Below are 9,524 nucleotides of genomic sequence, written 5' to 3'. Positions count from 1 at the left end.
CATTTTCAAACTCAAATCATAAAAGCCCCTCTCTTTCATAAAACAAATAAACCTCTCCTCAATCACACACCCTAATCACCATAAAACCACCTTTAATAATCTGTGATCACTGATCAATACACCACACACACCAACAACAACAACGTCAACAACATTATTACTAATTCAATTTTTCTTCTAAAGAATTAGAATTGATATTTTTAGATTTGAACCTTTTAATTAAGTTCAACTCTTTAACTTGCATGAATTCATATTTTAAATTCATCAACCACTTATGTTAAGTCTTCTTAATGTGTTCATATTGTCTTCATACTCTACTCTACTATCTTTGTATGAAAACTGAGTTAAACTTCCAAAATTTTCAATTCTAAAAAATATTAGGGTTTAGCAATGACTTTCTAAATTTAGCTTACTACCAAATTTGGATAAAATTCCAAATATGCCACCCAATTTTTCCATGCCACCAAAACAACTGCCAACTTGTTCATGTGCACTATCCAAGCATTTAACGCATTTCCAATTTGGTGAAATCCACCACATTTGGCACAACATGCCAAACGTTGTTGACTCATTCATAACAACGCTCATAGGCTTATGCTCGCGGTCACATAAACACCATATAACCATGTCCTAGAGAGCATCGATAGTCCCCAGATTTATAATCAAGACTATAGATCAGCGTCGCCCTTGGTCATAAAACCATGCACGAGATCGTGTCCTAGAACTCACCTTAGCCCCACGACTTTATTTCCCTAGCAAAAACTCAATGGAGCACCTTCATTTTTATTCTAGGATTTATTTGTTTGGATTACAAGTCCTAGTGGGATCACCTTCTAATTGGTCTGTCACTCCCCATCACCCACCAACCTGTATGCCACTGTGACCCGAAATTATCTCCCCGATGTTTAAAACTTGTGCAGCCTCGAAAACTCTTGGGTTCATTCCATCAAGGTGATGTGTTCCAACGGGACCACCACCTATCCACTGTGTCATTTCTGATTGGTTTGTCACTCGCTAGTTTTATATGCCAAGTTGTCCTAGAGCCTTGTCATCCTGAAGATTTAACTTATAGCTCATTTAGAAATTGTCGGGGTGCCTGGACTTCCAAGGAGCGAGATGACATGTCCTCACTACTAACTAGTCTTCCAGTTATATCTATCACATTGCCACATGTCACTCGCTTATTGGTGCCATGTGTCAGCTATTTTTGGCCCACTTGGACACCCAAAAACACCAAATATGCATGCCACATGGTCACGTCCTTTTTGTTCCATGTCATGTTGACATCATCTACCACCATGTCTCCATGTCATCTCTATTATCCAATCAAATGATTTCATATTTCCTACTTTGACTTGTCCATGTGGACAAATTCCATGTCATCGTGCGGCAAAAGGGGATCCTAGACTTTGTTTTTTCATGATTTTCTTTATTAAAAATTTGACCCAAAATGTGAAAAAAACATCTTTCATTAGCTTCCAGTCGGGGTGGGAAGTCTTTGCAGAAAACGACAGGAATTTTCCCATTTCCCCAATCCCGTCTCCCTGGGAATAAAATTCGGAGGTGTTATGGATAACATCAGGGAGAACTTGTTGGGGTGATTTGTTAGGTGTAGTCTCTTTGCTCACCAACTCTTGCCAATCACCACTTGCGCGCTTAGCCATGTTGCTTGCTTAGTCACCCCACTTCACCTATCCCTGGAACTCACTTGCAGTCTCCCTCAGATTCCACCAGGGATGAATGATCGAGATGATTTTTCCATGGGGTCCCCCATGCTTGTTGACTTCCACCAATCAGTTTTTCCTACACTGCTAATGTGGTTTTCCTAGTCACCCTGCAATTGTCATCCCCGTGATTTAAACTTGTAGTCTCCCTCAGATCCCATCAGGGAGAATCTGCCAAGTGATGTGTCTTTGGAGGGTACCTATCCTTTCCTTCCTAATCTTTTCATTGGTCCTCGTGTGTTCCCACGTGGTTGCCTTGTCACCTATATGTTGACTGTGTTGAGGGAAAAACTTTGACTTTTGTCCTCATAACTTAGACTGGCGATATCTTTTGATCTAGGAAGCATTTTTCAGACTTCAATATACCATTGGAAAGATCTTTCCAAGAACTATCCATCTGAATAGTTTCCAAGTGATTCTAATATGAAATTTTATACTAAAAATGGGCCCTCCAAAGTTTATGCTTCTTGATCAATTTGCTTCACCATTCTGCTTGGAAACTCCTGAGTTGTGCCACTCCTTTGACATCAATTCCAACATATTTTCAACATTCTCCCCCTTTAGCATGATGGAAACACCAAAAACATTGGAAACTCATTGGATGAATTTGTTTCTTATATCTCTCCTTTTGTTTACTTCTCCTCCTTTGTGATAAATGAAAAAGAAAATAATATTCTCCCCTTGTCTTGTTGATCATGTGGACCTGGAAACTTACTTTTAATATGTTGAGTGATTGTTAGCTTCCTCTTTTCCTTTTGAGGAATATCTAGTAAAGGGAGGTAAGAGGAAATACTCCCATTCTTTTCCTTAAGTATTGTTTACGGTGCTATAAATTTTTCAACCAAGGGGATCTCCCCGATATGAAGTCCCAATTAGACCTCACAATGTTTGGTGTAGGAGTCCCATCTGGTATAAAGGCCCAATTTCCAAATCCTCATAGATCTACTTTGGCTCTAGCTATCAGCACAAGAGAGTGATGCAATGGTATATTCAAACAACAAGGTGACTGTGTCTAGTGACTATGCAATGCAACTGTGTCTAGGTTCTCTTACTGCAAAATAGGGGATAAAAGTAAGCCTCTAAGTGAGAGGTAATAGTACCACCCAGGAAGAGACACACATGAACCAGAAAGGTATGTCCAACATCTAGCGGAATAGTCCACAGTGGATGTGACAATCGTTACAACCAATGAACAAGGGAAGATATGTCTACCATCCAGCCGAATAGTCCACGTCATATGTGACTATTGTTATAAACTATGAGTAAGGAAAGGCCTGTCTAGTATCTTGCAAAATAGTCCACAAGGATGAGACATAAGTGACAACCATTATAGAACATTCCCAACAAGATAAGCACTAAAACAACCGAAATAGTTCAACTATTTTAGTACATGTGAAAGCAAACATGAAATATAAACATTCACATAATAGTCTTACAAACATCCATAAGTCATGCATGGAAATGTGTTGGCCTTTAAAGGCTTCTATATTTAATAAAAAGTTCCAAGACATATGTTTACATTATACATCACTAGGCCCAGTGCTGGGACATTCGAGCCACTCCTTGTTCCTCAAAGAACTAACCGATCTCTCTAATGCTTTGCAAGAGGAGCCAAGGTGAAAATTTCTTTGCTCATACAATGAGGGGGTATATATAACCAAAGGGGCGATGCTTACGCCTTGTGACTCTTTGACTACCCTCATGACTGTTCAACTTCCTATGACTTCTCAAATTACATGAATCTTCATATTCATGTGTGTCCATTGGACTTTGACTTTACAATACATTTTATTTACAATGTACATGGCCCACAATAGTGATGTGGCACATGACAACTCATGACATGGCTTGACATGACACTGCTAATATGGATTGGTTTGATGATGTGGCAATGTCAAGCACTATTGTTGCTGAGTGATGGATGTGTTCTTGGATATGATTTCTCTTCTCCTCCGCATAGCTTAACGATGTGGGGTCTTCAATGACCTACGATCTTGGAAGGTGGTTACAAACTTGTGTTCTTTTTTCTTGCTCTTGGTATGTCCACTCATCTGTTCAACTACAAGTGAGTCTTTAGGAATGCTTCCCTCCTTCTTATCCTTCTTCCTCATATCACCATGACTTGATAGTGTTCATGTTCCTGCAATTCACTTGTGACAAGACAACTTGTATCCGAAAACTCCCTATCCTAATATGATGCATTATTATCCATGAAATGAGCCCAAGACAGGTGACAAGTTGGGAGACAGGGCCCAGTAATTGTGCATTGCATAGTTCTAGGTGACAGGGAGAGGGGCTTGATCACTAAGACTGCGCAAAGCACAACTCGGGCCTTACTGAGGAACTTTTCAGCACAGTCCCCACTGGGGAAATAAATTTCCCAGTGGCCACTAGGAGTCAAGATTGCACATTTCAAGCAGTCAGGGTATAAGCTTGATCATTAAGAATGTGCAGTGCGCAGCTCAGGCTAGACTCAGGGAAAGTTTTGCGCAGTGACCACTAAGGGAAAAATTTGTGCAGTGACCATTAAGGGAAATATTTGCGCACTACCCATTGAGGGAAAAATTTGCGCAGTGACCACTGAGGGAAAATTTTGCGCAGTGACCACTGAAAGAAAATTTTGCGTAGTGACCACTAAGGGAAAATTTTGTGCAGTGACCACTGAAAGAAAATTTTGCGCAGTGACCACTAAGGGAAAAATTTGCGCAGTGACCATTGAGGGAAAAATTTGCGCAGTGACCATTGAGGGAAAAATTTGTGAATTAATCACTAAGGGAAAAAATTGCGCAATTCAAGCAAGAAGTGGAGGCTGTGGGATGGGGCCCTGGGAGGACAAGCTTTGTGGTTTCAGGAGGCAAGGAGGATTGGGCAGCAAAGAGACCTGGAGGATAGATCTATGTGGTTCTTGAGGTCAATGAGCTCCAGCTGAGGGAGGACAGTGGGAACACTTCTGTGTAGTTCTGGAGGCCCTCTTTGCATTATGGGGTTCGAGTAGGCAAGGGGAGAATATTGAGGACTGAAAGTGCGAAGTGTGCAGTTCAAGTCAAACTGGGAGGAACTACTACGCAATTCTGGGGGTGAAGGGAAGCTATTGAGCTCTGGAATTTCACAATGCAATTGCCCTAGGGGACAGTGACTACACACTGCATAGTTCCAAGATGCAAGGTCACATGACTGAGACTAAGATTGTGCAGTGCATAGTTCAGTCGAGGTTCGGTGAAGCTGATTTTCTCGGTCAGGAAGATATTTCGGAAAAATGGCTAAGTGCGGGAGGAAGATGAACTCGTGAAGAACTCGAAAATGTGATCACACACTTAGCATACTTCGACGACAAAACAACATAGGACACTGGAACAACAAGACAGATCATAACCCCTCTATGTGACTGTCTCATATCAAGAAGTGACAAGTGCGACACTTGAGATGGACTTAAGGACGACTGTGACGACACTTGTGCGACAGTGCTCAAAACTTTGTGTATGAGTGCGACGAGTGTTTACATAGCTAGGAAAACATGTATACACAAATACCAACCTTCAAAATTGCCATAAAAGGTCCACAAGAATGGAAAAATAGTTAAACATTCCAAAAGATGATAGTTGATCCAACAAGAAAAAGGGGTCAAAGGACTTTAGGAAAGCTCATGAAATGAGCTTAATTGTTTGCAACAATCAAAGGAAAGACCAAGGAAGGCTCTGAAATTTGAGTGCAAGCCAAAGTTTGGAGGTTGTTGCAGCCGCTACAACACTTGGCGACACACTGGTTGAATTCTAGCTTCTCTGTCTTGGTTAGTTTCTTTTGTGCAGGGCCTTGGTCCTTCAGGGAGTATTGATTCATCAAGTAGGTTACTTTGGCTTCCCCACTTACCCCATGGGTAGATACGACCTCCTCTGTACCTTCTCAGTTGAGAACAACATAAGATTCAACATAATCACAATGTTTCAGATTGGGAAGGGTAGTTTAGCTTGCGAGCTTAAGATTTTCAAAGTATAGTTTTTCATTTCTGGTGTTGCTCCGCTACTAGTAGGCCTGGACAATATCCTGGCAGAGTCATGTAGGAACACAAACATTGCTCCACTGCCAAAGATCTTGGACAGTACCCCAGTGGAGTTGCTTGCTTCACCTCTGTGCACAGGAAGCCTTTCTCTTCTTTCGCCTTTATTTATTTATTTAAAGAGAAATGTGCATCGACACTTGTTTATTTTGGGGTGGAAGAGGGGTCCCAACTTATTGTGAGAAGGAGAGGTTGTTACTTTAGAGAATCATATAAATACCTATGATTTAGGTTTTCTCGTTTATATTTTTCCCCTTCTCCATTTATACTAGTTGGATAGGCTTGAAAACACCGAAGCAGAAAACTGAGTATAGGCATGAAGTTTCCAGACTAGACACAGGTTCATGGTTGGACCAAAACTCTCCCTACAGATGGATCATATTTTCCGTCAAAACTTCATTGGCCAAAATATGCAACCAACACAAGGAATACAGACAGAAGACTAGCCAAGCGTTGCAGTGTCACAAGACTCTTTGAACTTCAGCCACACACACACTCGAAAGCCACAATGCAGTAAGGCACAACACTTATTTTCATGATGAAAACAAAAGGAAAACTCACAAGAAATAAAAGAATGAAAAAAGAAATAAAACACAGAACCAGGAAACAAAATCAGAAGACAAGAGAACAAAATGACTAAAGTAAACATGACGTAGAACCAGAATAAGAAAACTAGGACAAACTACAGGGAACGAGTGCAAGATGAGTGCAAGGAAGGGAGAACTAAGATGTAGCTAATCCTACCCTATCCTAACAGCGAGAAGGTCAGGGTCATGTGAAATGAAATTTCCAGTGAAGCCACCGTGATTGTTCCTAACCTGCATCCACAAAGATAGGGATAATTAAAACAAATAAAAAGTGATGTGCAACATAAGATATATAAACTTGAAAAACTTGCATAAGAAAAGGAAGGTCTTGCTTGTGGGTGGACAGGTGTGTCACAAACACTACTTTCATCCAACTCACATGCTTACATTTTTTATGAATACCCTTTTTCAACAAACCTCGGAAACTCCTTGCGGATGTGTCTTCATCTACACTAAGCACCTAAGCAAGCATGAGAAAAGATTGGAACTTGACGTTTGCTAAAAATCTTGTCAAGTAAGATTGTTCCAGCCATTTAGCGATGGGATCGTAAAACTCATGATGGCCCTCTTGAAAACCCTGAAAAGGTGAGTTTTCAAATAAAAGCATGGGATTATGCTGAGAATCTTGTAGGGGAAAATAGATTCAATCATACTCGATAGTCATGTCAAAACAATGAGGACCTGCGATAACCATCAATGAAGGCTAACGTGCCTCACTTGCTTGACAAAAATCTGAATAGAGAGATGTTAAACAATGAAGATCAAGGGGGTTGGAATAGCTGCCATTGGATGTGTTGATGGGAAAATGGTAAGCTGAATGACAGTCACCCAAGATAGATAAATGATTAGATGATCCAGTTGAAGCATCAGATTCCCAGTTTATAATAAATGAAGAAAAATCAATTTGAACAATCTTGCGAATGCTTTGAACAATCGGACCAAGTTCCTTGCGAGCCAGATATGACAGACCACCTTCTTGCAATTGGTGACAAATTGTACAAGCATCGTAGTCATCAAAAGAGTTTAAAAAGGATGCTAGCACCATGAATGCATGAGACTAGTTGGGACATGGTGAATGGAGAAGAACTTGATTCATGTGACAACTTGTGCATCCATCATCACTCAAGGAGATTTCTGGTGTGATGAGAGGACAAATTTGCAATATGAAATTCGCAAGAAGACCGAGGAGCTGACCATTAAGGGATAATTTTGATAAGTATGATTCCTTCGGGAAAAGATATCCCTTGAGATAATCAACTTTGTAATTCCATGACTCTATGAGGGATGCACATTCCCCACCCGAGTTTGATGTGAGAGATTTGCATGAAGACATATGAATAGAGTCGCAAGATCCTGACATAACCATCAACGGAAGTTGAAGTGCCTCGCCTCCTGGCAGGTCCTGGAACTTTCCAGGATTGTAGAATCGCGTTTTGAAGCTTGAACCAGATCATGCATGGTTTGAGGATAACTACTATTGTTATTTCAAAACTGCTCACTAGATGGCAGCCATCTCTTTCACAAGTTTCACTGGAATTTTCAACTTCAACAATCAAATTACTTAATTAGAGAGGCTCTTCTGATAACGTATTCAAAGACAAATGAATTGGTGATATTTCATGAGCAAGCTGATTTAAAGAGTTGTCTTCATGCAGGAGAAGAGATGACAGGGAATGTGAAGGGTACTCTATGATTTTACTGTTTTCAATTTCATCATGGACAACCTCACCGCCTTGTGTCAATCAAGAGGATAACTCATCGAATGAAGAAAATGAAGAGCATGGAGTATCTTTGTCCTAAGAAGATGTGTTGCAAATAGTAGGACACAATGGATAGTGAGGTGAAGGGGAAGTTTCGATATGAACATCTTCTTTGACCGAACTAGATTCTAGATCTAAATTAAAATCTTCATGAGAAACTAAAATATCACGTGATGTGCTTGGGAATTCGTCACGCTATACAAAAATAGATTCATCATCATTAGAATGATTATTTCCCAAGGTTGTGCGTTGATTGAAATAATTGATTACATTTGATTCACTACCGAGATTGGCAAATTGAAAATCATCCAAGAATGGATGTGCATCATCTTGACAGGAAGGATCTTGGAAAACATAAGAAATATTGAAGCACCTTCACCTTCCTTCTCCTCTACCTGTGTAGAGTGACTTCTTTGTACCTAATCCCAATTTGGGCCAACAGCTTGAGAATCAAGAGAATGTGAAGACTAGCTTGTGAAATAGATTGCTCAAGTGGATCACGGTAAAAAGAGTCATGGCGTGTAGATGATATAGGATGGCAGAAATCCAAATCAAATTCAAGACTCGAGTTACGAATAGTGACATCATCTTGTAGAGTGGAGGGGTTAGTCTTTGTCATAGGCCTCATAAGCCATTCTGGAATTTCCTCCATTGAATCTGAGTCATGAAAGGTAGGAGAAGAATGAGAAGATGGATTGGGAATTTGATTTGTGTACTTTTCAACTTTGTTACCATCGCGGAGAGGCACCCCTATTGGAACTAGAAAAGGAGGAGGACAAAGAACAAAAGGGACAATAAATTCTTCCTCTGAAATTAGAGGTGTCTCATGATTCACAAGAGTTGGGGACGCACAAAAATCAGGGGTTCAGGTTCAACGCGTGAAGTGATAAGAACCAAGTGCTCAAACTCTTGTTTCAAGAAATTCCAATTCAAATCTTCTTCCGTAATTTCATAGCAAAGGTGAAGGAATCGATTAGAAAAATTCTCAATTGATTCATTAGGCTCCATTCTTAAGAGATTTATTCTCCCATAAACATCTCGGTAGTTATACTTATCAAAGGCTTGATGGAGCTCCCTGAGGAAATGATGAAGGGAATGGATGAAAGTAGGTGTCAAGGTATGGCATCATTGATTAGCATGACCTTCAAGGGTGAGGAAGAAAAGCACACAAGAAAACTCTTCATTGTCAATTTCATAAGATTCACAAAATTTAAGAAAATCAGAAATATGCTCAGTTATGGATGTTCCATCATCACCATCAAACTTTAACTAGGAAAAGTGATTAAGAGGCTCATCAGGGAGTGAAAATTGATGAAGGGAAAAATTGGAGAAACACCCCGGGAGTAAAATTTGTGTATGAGCCATTTTAGATAAGAGATTCAACCAGATGCAATGGGCT

Source organism: Pinus tabuliformis, chromosome X (assembly GCF_031772625.1).
Source record: "Pinus tabuliformis cultivar Carrire ecotype Pingquan chromosome X, CPIR1, whole genome shotgun sequence".
Lineage (NCBI taxonomy): Eukaryota > Viridiplantae > Streptophyta > Pinopsida > Pinales > Pinaceae > Pinus > Pinus tabuliformis.
The sequence above is the reverse complement of the archived record's forward strand: the minus strand, read 5'-3'. Positions refer to the sequence as shown.